This window comes from Lolium rigidum, chromosome 6 (assembly GCF_022539505.1).
Source record: "Lolium rigidum isolate FL_2022 chromosome 6, APGP_CSIRO_Lrig_0.1, whole genome shotgun sequence".
Taxonomy (NCBI): Eukaryota; Viridiplantae; Streptophyta; class Magnoliopsida; order Poales; family Poaceae; genus Lolium; species Lolium rigidum.
The window spans coordinates 222,882,570-222,895,782 of record NC_061513.1 but is presented as its reverse complement, the minus strand read 5'-3'; positions in this window follow the sequence as shown (position 1 = coordinate 222,895,782).

Below are 13,213 nucleotides of genomic sequence, written 5' to 3'. Positions count from 1 at the left end.
ACGGAAGCAAAAACGTACTCTCGAACGTACTTACTGGTACAATTAGAACGTACTCCCATGCCGAGCAGGTTTGATCACTGGTAGCATAATGGAGCTCACCTCACCAACATTGGCTGTTGCGTGCACGAGTCTCGGATAGGCCTCTATATATACCTACGTGCGCGCTGTGCCGACGACCAACAACCTTTGCGACAGCTCTGAACTTAATTCCAATCACATCTTTACAGGTATGGATTAATTGATCAACCATCTGAAATGCCATACAGCCACGCAAGTAGATGTACTGAACCTGTCTCTTTAATCTGAAATCCCCTCTCTCCTCCATCGCACTCGCACCACAGGTACCGCTACGAAAGCGACATGATTTGAACCAGTACGTGCTACAGCGTTTGAGCTTGGCCATTGGTAAATTGGAGATCTGGGTTTTGATCAGTACCAAAGCATTTCACTGTTTCGATTTCAACGTAGTAGGCACAATAGCTATATGGCCAGCTCTAACACTACCAGCAAAGAAGATAGCCAGCACTGAATGCTCACCATTATGGTCCCTGTTTGGATCTACCTTTTCCACGAGTTATGGTGCCCGATGTTCCTTTTCTTCGTCTTCTTCCTCCTTCCGCGGCGGCTCATTGATAACATTGCTTACATGTTGTATCGTCAGTGGAGATGTTTGGACCAAGGACCAGCTATCTATGCTCCATTTAATTAGCTAATTAGTTTGTCCTTATGTTCATGCAGTTCGGACCTCAACATAGATCGGGAACGTGAGGCGACTTAATCGGAAATGAGAATGATCGCTGTCTGCTTCCACAAGTGTGAGGCACTTATGTCTTGGCCGTACAGAGCAGTTGTGGTCTTCCCTTTGAAGCAAGCAAAAGTCAAGACCGCAAGATGCAGCATAACTCTGCACAAAGTTTATGACAGCGCAGACAATGGTGATCCGAGGACTGTGGCAACATAACTGCTTGATACTCAGGCACTTAGACCATCTCTAACCGGGCGATCCAAACGGACGCGCTGGGCTGTCCGTTTTGGGCCGTTTGAGTGCGAACGGACACGCGGACGGAGCCCCGCGTCCGCGCGTCCGTTTGAGTCACGCGGTGCGCCCAACGCTGCAGAAATGGGTCGCGCCGCCGTATTGTATGTTTTTGCTTGTAAATTGACTATAAACGTCAAATAAATTATAGAAAATATAGAAAATGGTTCAAATGCTCAAAATTTATTACACAGTACATTGTCCACGTAATCAATGATAAAGTATTATTCAAATAAAATGTAAAAACGTTACAAATGCTTTAGGCTTCAGGATTTCCATCATCATTGTTGTTTGCAGCATTGTTGCCTACATGCTGCCACATTTGCTCGATCAAATCAGCCTGCAGCTGGTTGTGTACAGCTAGATCTCGAATTTCATGGTGTGCATGAAAAATGTCCTGGAATGATGCCGGACCACCTTGAGGAGTAACCAACTCTCCCTGGCACTCCCAGTCATTATCAAAGAGTGAATCATCCCGCTCTACCTCAACAATCATGTTATGCATGATTACACAAGCGGTCATCACCTCCCACGAGTTTGCACATCCCGGGCTCGCGGGGTGTCTGACGATAGCCCAACGAGCTTGGAGGATGCCAAACGCCTGCTCGACATCTTTCCGGGCTGCCTCTTGCTCTTTGGCAAACATTGCCTCCTGCTCTGAGTTGGGTTTTCGGATTGTCTTCACGAGTGTAGCCCAAGGTGGATAGATACCATCAGCAAGGTAGTACCCCTTGGTGTAGTGGTGGGATCTCAAAATCCACATCAGGGGACTGACCGTACGCTAGCCTATCAAACACCGGAGAGCGCTGCAGCACATTGATGTCATTGTGCGAGCCAGCCATTCCGAAGAATGAGTGCCAAATCCATGTATCCTGTGAAGCAACAGCTTCAAGAATGACTGTGCACCCCTCAGAATGACCGATGTATGCCCCTGCCAACCAAAGGGGCAGTTCTTCCACTCCCAGTGCATTTCTGGTACGAAGAGAGGCCTACCTTGCCAATTGCATCCACTTTCGCGCTGAAGTAGTCGTCGTAGAGCTTGACGCCATCCATTATCCGGTGGAACAACGGCCTGGACATCCGAAAACGCCGGCGAAACATGGCCGGCTGATAGCGTGTAAGACACACGTCCGTTGGGAACCCCAAGAGGAAGGTGTGATGCGTACAGCAGCAAGTTTTCCCTCGGTAAGAAACCAAGGTTATCGAACCAGTAGGAGTCAAGGAGCACGTGAAGGTTGTTGGTGCCGGAGTGTAGTGCGGCGCAACACCAGGGATTCCGGCGCCAACGTGGAACCTGCACAACACAATCAAAGTACTTTGCACCAACGTAACTCACCGGCTTGCTGTAAACAAAGGATTAAATGTATAGTGTGGAAGATGATGTTTGTTTGCGAAGAACAGTAAAGAACAAGTATTGCAGTAGATTGTATTTCAGATGTAAAATAATGGACCGGGGTCCGCAGTTCACTAGTGGTGTTTCTCCGATAAGAAATAGCATGTTGGGTGAACAAATTACAGTTGGGAAATCGACAAATAAAGAAGGCATAACAATGCACATACATATATCACGATGAGTACTATGAGATTTAATCAGGGCATTATGACAAAGTACATAGACCGCTATCCAGCATGCATCTATGCCTAAAAAGTCCACCTTCAGTTTATCATCCGAACCCCTTCCAGTATTATGTTGCAAACAACAGACAATTGCATTAAGTATGGTGCGTAATGTAATCAACACAAATATCCTTAGACAAAGCATTGATGTTTTATCCCTAGTGGCAACAGCACATCCACAACCTTAGAACTTTCCGTCACCGTCCCGCATTCAATGGAGGCATGAACCCACTATCGAGCATAAATACTCCCTCTTGGAGTCACAAGTATCAACTTGGCCAGAGCCTCTACTAGCAACGGAGAGCATGCAAGAACATAAACAACACATATATGATAGATTGATAATCAACTTGACATAGTATTCCATATTCATCGGATCCCAACAAACACAACATGTAGCATTACAAATAGACGATCTTGATCATGATAGGCAGCTTACAAGATCTAACATGATAGCACAATGAGGAGAAGACAACCATCTAGCTACTGCTATGGACCCATATTCCAGGGGTGAACTATTCACACATCGATCCGGAGGCGATCATGGTGATGAAGAGTCCTCCGGGAGATGATTCCCCTCTCCAGCAGGGTGCTGAAGGCGATCTCCTGAATCCCCCGAGATGGGATTGGCGGCGATGGCTCTGGAAGGTTTTCCGTATCGTGGCTCTCGGTACTGGGGTTTTCGCGATGAAGGCTTTAAGTAGGCGGAAGGGCGGAGTCGGAGGGCTGACAGGGGCCCCACACCATAGGGCGGAGCGGGGCCCACCGTGGCCGCGCGGCCCTGTGGTGTCGGCGCCCCATCACCCCACTTCGTTTCCCTTTCGGTCTTCTGTAAGCTTCGTGGAAAAATAAGACCCTGGGCGTTGATTTCGTCCAATTCCGAGAATATTTCCTTTGTAGGATTTCTGAAACCAAAAACAGCAGAAAACAAGCAATCGGCTCTTCGGCATCTCGTCAATAGGTTAGTGCCGGAAAATGCATAACAATGATATAAAGTGTGTATAAAACATGTGAGTATCATCATAAAAGTAGCATGGAACATAAGAAATTATAGATACGTTTGAGACGTATCACCGGCGTGAACAATGCCTTGGGTTGGAAGTAGTCGGTGAAGAGCTGGTCGTGGCCGCGTTTTCTTTTGTGGTCCAAGGCGGCCGCGCGCCCCGGCAGCACGGGGATCTGCGAGACAATGTGCTCGTGGATGATCAGCGCAGCCTCCGTGAAAAATTCGTCATCGGACTCCTCGTCTGACGACGTGTCGATGAAGTTCTTGAAGAAGAAGTCGTCGTCGCTATCCACCATGATCTACAGATGAAAAGGGCCAAATTTTAGTACGCCCATTTCATCGAACACATCGCAGGCGGAGGCCATCCAATGCGTCCGTAGGGACCTGCAGGCCATGGCCGTCTCGGCCGACTTGCGGTCTGGAAACTCGGTCTAGGAGAGCTCACCTCCGGCGGCAACGGCGCACCTGCGAACGGCGGGAGGTCTCGCGACGGTGAGTGACAACAGCGACGGCGACGTCGTCCTCCGACTCTGCTACGACGCGGCGAAAGCAGCGCGGGGCCGCGACCTATGCTTCCGCCCCGCTAGCCGGCGTCTCGACGACGGTGGCCGACGTCGACGCCGCTCCCAAATCGCCGGTCCTTGGCTGGCGGCGGAGCGGCGGGAGATGTGTTCTAGGGGTTTCTGTTTTGGGAGACAGACAGGCGGGCCAGGGGCGCACAAGGGGAGGACGCGAGCGACCAGCCTTCCGCGTCCGCGGCCACGCAAACTCGTCCCAGATTTGGGCCGGGTTTGGGTCGTCCCGGACGCCGCGGCCATCCGTTTTAGGGATGGGTCCGCGCGCTGGGCCGCGTTTTTGTCCGGTTCGACCCATCCGGACGCGTGGGCGTGCGATGGGTCACCACGTTAGAGATGCCCTTAGCCCGACACTTACAGCCAGATAGCTAATTGATTGTACTCGGGGATTTGGGCCACAAAATAATCAAATCTACCAGAAATGTGTATATTTGGCCATTTTAGCACAATCTACAACTTTATAAAGCGAGAACGAACCTGAGATTGGGTGGTTGTATTGTACCCCCAGCTCACCAGAGTTCAAACTCCAGGTTTGACATCTATGTGTCTCATAAAGGCGAAATATTCATTCAGTGGGAGATGATGTTCCCGTCGACTGCGAGGCGCATGTGGTGACTTCGTCAATTTCAAGATCCAATCCGCCGGAGTCTTCTGAAGGTGATCATAGGGATAGGGTGTGCGTGTATGCGTTCATAGGGCTGAGTGTATGCGCGTGTATACGAGCGTCTATGGTGTCTTGTGTCTCAAAAAAAATACAGCTTTATAAAGCAAACCACCCATTATCTTTCATATATACACGTGTCGGAGGTCGCGTTCAACAAGGATGTGGTGGCGCCGACCGAGGAGAGGAAGCAACTTAGGGGTTTGGATAGTCTTCCGACCCGAGAAGGTTGTAATTTGATCACGGTGGGGCGGTGATGGCGTGTAAGACACACGTCCGTTGGGAACCCCAAGAGGAAGGTTTGATGCGCACAGCAGCAAGTTTTCCCTCAGTAAGAAACCAAGGTTATCGAACCAGTGAGGAGTCAAGGAACACGTGAAGGTTGTTGGTGGCGGAGTGTAGTGCGGCGCAACACCAGGGATTCCGGCGCCAACGTGGAACCCGCACAACACAATCAAAGTACTTTGCCCCAACGTAACAGTTGAGGTTGTCAATCTCACCGGCTTGCTCGTAAACAAAGGATTAGATGTATAGTGTGGATGATGAGGTTGTTTGCGAAGAACAAGTAAAGAACAATTGCGATAGATTGTATTTCGGATGTAAAGAATTGGACCGGGGTCCACAGTTCACTAGTGATGTCTCTCCCATAAGATAAACAGATGTTGGGTGAACAAATTACAGTTGGGCAATTGACAAATAAAGAAGGCATAACAATGCACATACATTTATCATGATGAGTACTATGAGATTTAATCAAGGCATTACGACAAAGTACATAGACCGCTATCCAAGCATGCATCTATGCCTAAAAAGTCCACCTTCAAAGTTATCATCCGAACCCCTTCCAGTATTAAGTTGCAAACAACGGACAATTGCATTAAGTATGGTGCGTAATGTAATCAACACAAATATCCTTAGACAAAGCATCGATGTTTTATCCCTAGTGGCAACAGACATCCACAACCTTAGAACTTTCGTCACATCGTCCCGGATTCAATGGAGGCATGAACCCACTATCGAGCATAAATACTCCCTCTTGGAGTCACAAGTATCAACTTGGCCAGAGCCTCTACTAGCAACGGAGAGCATGCAAGAACATAAACAACATATATGATGGATTGATAATCAACTTGACATAGTATTCAATATTCATTGGATCCCAACAAACACAACATGTAGGATTACAAATAGATGATCTTGATCATGATAGGCAGCTCACAAGATCTAACATGATAGCACAATGAGGAGAAGACAACCATCTAGCTACTGCTATGGACCCATAGTCCAGGGGTGGACTACTCACACATCGATCCGGAGGCGATCATGGCGATGAAGAGACCTCCGGGAGATGATTCCCCTCTCCGACAGGGTGCCGGAGGCGATCTCCTGAATCCCCCGAGATGGGATTGGCGGCGGCGGCGTCTCTGGAAGGCTTTCCGGATCGTGGCTCTCCGTACTGGGGGCTTCGCGACGAAGGCTTTAAGTAGGCGGAAGGGCAGGTCAGGAGGCGTCACGGGGGCCCCACACACTAGGGCCGCGCAGGCCCCCTCAAGGCCGCGCCGCCCTAGTGTGGCGGCGCCCCGTGGCCCCACTTCGTATCTCCTCCGGTCTTCTGGAAGCTTCGTGGAAAAATAAGCCCCTGGGCGTTGATTTCGTCCAATTCCGAGAATATTTCCTTACTAGGATTTCTGAAACCAAAAACAGCAGAAAACAAGAATCGGCTCTTCGGCATCTCGTTAATAGGTTAGTGCTGGAAAATGCATAATAATGACATATAATGTGTATAAAACATGTGAGTATCATCATAAAAGTAGCATGGAACATAAGAAGTTATAGATACGTTTGGGACGTATCAAGCATCCCTAAGCTTAGTTCCTACTCGCCCTCGAGTAGGTAAACGATAACAAAGATAATTTCTGAAGTGACATGCTATCATAATCTTGATCATACTATTGTAAAGCATATGAGATGAATGCAGCGATTCGAAGCAATGGCAAAGACAATGAGTAAACAAATGAATCATATAGCAAAGACTTTTCACGAATAATACTTTCAAGACAAGCATCAATAAGACTTGCATAAGAGTTACTCATAAAGCAATAGATTCAAAGTAAAGGCATTGATGCAACACAAAGGAAGATATAAGTTTCAGCGGTTGCTTTCAACTTCAACATATACATCCCATGGATAATTGTCAACACAAAGTAATATAACAAGTGCAATAGGTAAACATGTAAGAATCAATGCACACAGTTGATACAAGTGTTTGCTTCTGAGATAGAAAGAATAGGTAAACTAACTCAACAATAAAGTAGAAGAATGGCCCTTCGCAGAGGGAAGCATGGATTACTATTTTTGTGCTAGAGCTTTTCATTTTGAAAACAAGAAACAATTTTGTCAACGGTAGTAATAAATCATATGTGTTATGTATAAGATATCCTATAAGTTGCAAGCCTCATGCATAGTATACCAATAGTGCTCGCACCTTGTCCTAATTAGCTTGGATTAACATGGATTATCATTGCATAGTGATACGTCTCCGACGTATCGATAATTTCTTATGTTCCATGCCACATTATTGATGATATCTACATGTTTTATGCACACTTTATGTCATATTCGTGCATTTTCTGGAACTAACCTATTAACAAGATGCCGAAGAGCCACTTGCTGTTTTCTGCTGTTTTTGGTTTCAGAAATCCTATTAACGAAATATTCTCGGAATTGGACAAAATCAACGCCCAGGGTCCTATTTTGCCACGAAGCTTCCAGAAGACTGAAGAGGAGTCAAAGTGGGGCCACGAGGCGCCGCCACACTAGGGCGGCGCGGCCCAGGCCCTGGCCGCGCCGACCTATGGTGTGGGGCCCTCGTGTGGCCCCCCGCGTTGCCCTTCCGCCTACTTAAAGCCTCCGTCGCGAAACCCCCGCACCGAGAGCCACGATACGGAAAACCTTATCGAGACGCCGCCGCCGCCAATCCCATCTCGGGGGATTCGGAGATCTCCTCCGGCACCTCGCCGGAGAGGGGATTCATCTCCCGGAGGACTCTTCACCGCCATGGTCGCCTCCGGAGTGATGAGTGAGTAGTTCACCCTCGGACTATGGGTCCATAGCAGTAGCTAGATGGTTGTCTTCTCCTCATTGTGCTTCATTGTTGGATCTTGTGAGTTGCCTAACATGATCAAGATCATCTATCTGTAATACTATATGTTGTGTTTGTCGGGATCCGATGGATAGAGAATACTATGTTATGTTAATTATCAAGTTATTACCTATGTGTTGTTTATGATCTTGCATGCTCTCCGTCATTAGTAGAGGCTCTGGCCAAGTTTTTGCTCTTAACTCCAAGAGGGAGTAGTGGGTTCATGCCTCCATTAAATCTGGGACAGTGACAGAAAGTTCTAAGGTTGTGGATGTCTTGTTGCCACTAGGGATAAAACATTGATGCTATGTCCGAGGATGTAGTTATTGATTACATTACGCACCATACTTAATGCAATTGTCTGTTGTTTGCAACTTAATACTGGAAGGGGTTCGGATGATAACCTGAAGGTGGACTTTTTAGGCATAGATGCTGGATAGCGGTCTATGTACTTTGTCATAATGCCCAATTAAATCTCACAATACTCATTATATCATGTATGTGCATTGTCATGCCCTCTCTATTTGTCAATTGCCCGACTGTAATTTGTTCACCCAACATGCTATTATCTTATGGGAGAGACACCTCTAGTGAACTGTGGACCCCGGTCCATTCTTTTATACTTGAAATACAAATCTGCTTGCAATACTTGTTCTTTACTTGTTTTCTGCAAACAATCATCTTCCACACAATACGTTTAATCCTTTGTTACGAGCAAGCCGGTGAGATTGACAACCTCACTGTTTCGTTGGGGCAAAGTACTTTGGTTGTGTTGTGCAGAGTTCCACGTTGGCGCCGAATCTCCGGTGTTGCGCCGCACTACATCCCGCCGCCATCAACCTTCAACGTGCTTCTTGGCTCCTCCTGGTTCGATAAACCTTGGTTTCTTTCCGAGGGAAAACTTGCTGCCGTGCGCATCATACCTTCCTCTTGGGGTTCCCAACGAACGTGTGAGTTACACGCCATCAAGCTCTTTTCTGGCGCCGTTGCCGGGGAGATCAAGACACGCTGCAAGGGGAGTCTCCACTTCCCAATCTCTTTACTTTGTTTTTGTCTTGCTTCATTTTATTTACTACTTTGTTTGCTGCATTATATCAAAACACAAAAAAATTAGTTGCTAGTTTTACTTTATTTACTATCTTGTTTGCTATATCAAAAACACAAAAAATTAGTTACTTGCATTTACTTTATCTATTTTGTTTTATTTACTACTGCTAAAATGGCCACCCCTGAAAATACTAAGTTGTGTGACTTCACAACCACAAATAATAATGATTTCCTATGCACACCTATTGCTCCACCTGCTACTACAGCAGAATTCTTTGAAATTAAACCTGCTTTACTGAATGTTGTTATGCGAGAGCAATTTTCTGGTGTTAGTTCTGATGATGCTGCTGCCCATCTCAATAATTTTGTTGAATTGTGTGAAATGCAAAAGTATAAGGATGTAGATGGTGATATTATTAAATTGAAATTGTTTCCTTTCTCATTAAGAGGAAGAGCTAAAGATTGGTTGCTATCTCCGCCTAAGAATAGTATTGATTCATGGACTAAATGCAAGGATGCTTTTATTGGTAGATATTATCCCCCTGCTAAAATTATATCTTTGAGAAGTAGCATAACGAATTTTAAACAATCTGGATAATGAACATGTTGCTCAAGCTTGGGAAAGAATGAAATCTTTGGTTAAAAATTGCCCAACCCATTGATCGACTACTTGGATGATCATCCAAACCTTCTATGCAGGACTAAATTTTTCTTCGCGGAATTTATTGGATTCAGCTGCTGGAGGTACCTTTATGTCCATCACTCTTGGTGAAGCAACAAAGCTCCTTGATAATATGATGATTAATTACTCTGAATGGCACACGGAAAGAGCTCCACAAGGTAAGAAGGTAAATCCTGTTGAAGAATCCTCTTCCTTGAATGATAAGATTGATACTATTATGTCTATGCTTGTGAATGATAGGACTAATGTTGATCCTAATAATGTTCCGTTAGCTTCATTGGTTGCCCAAGAAGAACATGTTGATGTAAACTTCATTAAAAATAATAATTTCAACAACAATGCTTATCGGAACAACTCTAGTAATAACTATAGGCCATATCCTTATAATAATGGTAACGGTTATGCTAATTCTTATGGGAATTCTTACAAAAATAATAGGAATACACCCCCTGGACTTGAAACTATGCTTAAAGAATTTATTAGTACACAAACTGCCTTTAACAAATCTGTTGAGGAAAAGCTCAATAAATTGATATTCTCGCTTCTAAGGTTGATAGTCTTGCCTCTGATGTTGATCTTTTGAAATCGAAAGTTATGCCTAATAGGGATATTGAAAATAAAATTATTACTACAGCAAATGCCATCCAAGTTAGAATTAATGAGAATATAAGATTAATGGCTGAACTGCGTGCTAGGTGGGATAGAGAAGAAAATGAAAAACTAGCTAAAGAGAGTAATGTAGCTAAAGTTTGGACTATTACCACCACTAGCAATGCTAATGATTCACATGTTGCTGCACCTCCTACTATTAATGGTAAAATAATTGGTGTTGGCAATGTTTCTACTCCTAGCGCAAAGCGCGCAAAATTACCTGAAACTGCTAAAACTGCTGAAACTGCCTGTGATAAAACCGCTGAAATTTTTTCCAACCTTGGGGATGATAATCCCATTGCTTTAGATTGTAATGATTTAGATTTTGATGATTGCCACATCTCTGAAGTTATAAAGTTCTTACAAAAACTTGCTAAGAGTCTCAATGCTAGCGTCTGTAAACTTGGCTTTCACAAAACATATTACAAATGCTCTCATAAAAGCTAGAGAAGAGAAACTAAAACTTGAAACTTCTATTCCTAGAAAGCTAGAGGATGGTTGGGAGCCCATCATTAAAATGAGGGTCAAAGATTTTGATTGTAATGCTTTATGTGATCTTGGTGCAAGTATTTCGTTATGCCTAAGAAAGTCTATGATATGCTTGACTTGCCACCATTGAAAAACTGTTATCCGGATGTTAATCTCGCCGATAATGCTAAAAAGAAACCTTTGGGGAGAGTTGATAATGTTCATATTATGGTTAACAATAACCTTGTCCCCGTTGATTTTGTTGTCTTGGATATTGAATGCAATGCATCTTGCCCCATTATATTGGGAAGACCTTTTCTTCGAACCGTTGGTGCTACTATTGATATGAAGGAAGGTAATATTAAATATCAATTTCCTCTCAAGAAAGGTATGGAACACTTCCCTAGAAAGAGAATGAAGCTACCTAATGATTCTATTATTAGAACAAATTATGATGTTGATGCTTCGTCTCTTGATGTTACTTGATATACACTTTCTGCGCCTAGCTGAAAGGCGTTAAAGAAAAGCGCTTATGGGAGACAACCCATGTTTTTACTACAGTATTTTTTGTTTTATATTTGAGTCTTGGAAGTTGTTTAATACTGTAGCAACCTCTCATTATCTTAGTTTTGAGTTTTGTTGTGCCAAGTAAAGTCTTTGATAGTAAAGTGAATACTAGATTTGGATTACTGCGCAGAAACAGATTTCTTTGCTGTAACGAATCTGGGTCTAATTTTCTGTAGGTAACTCAGAAAATTAAGCCAATTTACGTGAGTGATCCTCAGATATGTACACAACTTTCATTCAATTTGGGTATTTTCATTTGAGCAAGTCTGGTGCCTCAATAAAATCCATCTTTACGGACTGTTATGTTTTGACAGATTCTGCCTTTTATTTCGCATTGCCTCTTTTGCTATGTTGGATGAATTTCTTTGATCCATTAATGTCCAAGTAGCTTTATGCAATGTCCAGAAGTGTTAAGAATGATTGTGTCACCTCTGAACATGTTAATTTTTATTGTCCACTAACCCTCTAATGAGTTGTTTCGAGTTTGGTGTGGAGGAAGTTTTCAAGGATCAAGAGAGGGAAATGATGCAATATGATCAAGGAGAGTGAAAGCTCTAAGCTTGGGGATGCCCAAGGCATCCCCTTCTTCATCGACAACATTATCAGGTTCCTCCCCTGAAACTATATTTTTATTACGTCACATCTTATGCACTTTGCTTGGAGCGTCTGTTTGTTTTTGTTTTTTGTTTTGTTTGAATGAAATGGATCCTAGCATTCACTGGATGGGAGAGAGACACGCTCCGCTGTAGCATATGGACAAGTATGTCCTTAGGCTTTACTCATAGTATTCATGGCGAAGTTTCTTCTTCGTTAAATTGTTATATGGTTGGAATTGGAAAATGCTACATGTAGTAATTCTAAAATGTCTTGGATAATTTGATACTTGGAAATTGTTGTGCTCATGTTTAAGCTCTTGCATCATATACTTTGCACCCATTAATGAAGAAACACTTAGAGCTTGCTAATTTGGTTTGCATATTTGGTTTCTCTAAAGTCTAGATAATTTCTAGTATTGAGTTTTGAACAACAAGGAAGACGGTGTAGAGTCTTATAATGTTTACAATATGTATTTTATGTGAGTTTTGCTGCACCGTTCATCCTTGTGTTTGTTTCAAATAACCTTGCTAGCCTAAACCTTGTATCGAGAGGGAATACTTCTCATGCATCCAAAATCCTTGAACCAACCACTATGCCATTTGTGTCCACCATACCTACCTACTACGTGGTATTTATCCGCCATTCCAAAGTAAATTGCTTGAGTGCTACCTTTAAAATTCCATCATTCACCTTTGCAATATATAGCTCATGGGACAAATAGCTTAAAAACTATTGTGGTATTGAATATGTACTTATGCACTTTATCTCTTATTAAGTTGCTTGTTGTGCGATAACCATGTTTCTGGGGACGCCATCAACTATTCTTTGTTGAATATCATGTGAGTTGCTATGCATGTCCGTCTTGTCCGAAGTAAGAGAGATCTACCACCTTAATGGTTGGAGCATGCATATTGTTAGAGAAGAACATTGGGCCGCTAACTAAAGCCATGATTCATGGTGGAAGTTTCAGTTTTGGACATATATCCTCAATCTCATATGAGAATAATAATTGTTGCCACATGCTTATGCATTAAAGAGGAGTCCATTATCCGTTGTCCATGTTGTCCCGGTATGGATGTCTAAGTTGAGAATAATCAAAAGCGAGAAATCCAAAATGCGAGCTTTCTCCTTAGACCTTTGTACAAGTGGCATGGAGGTACCCCA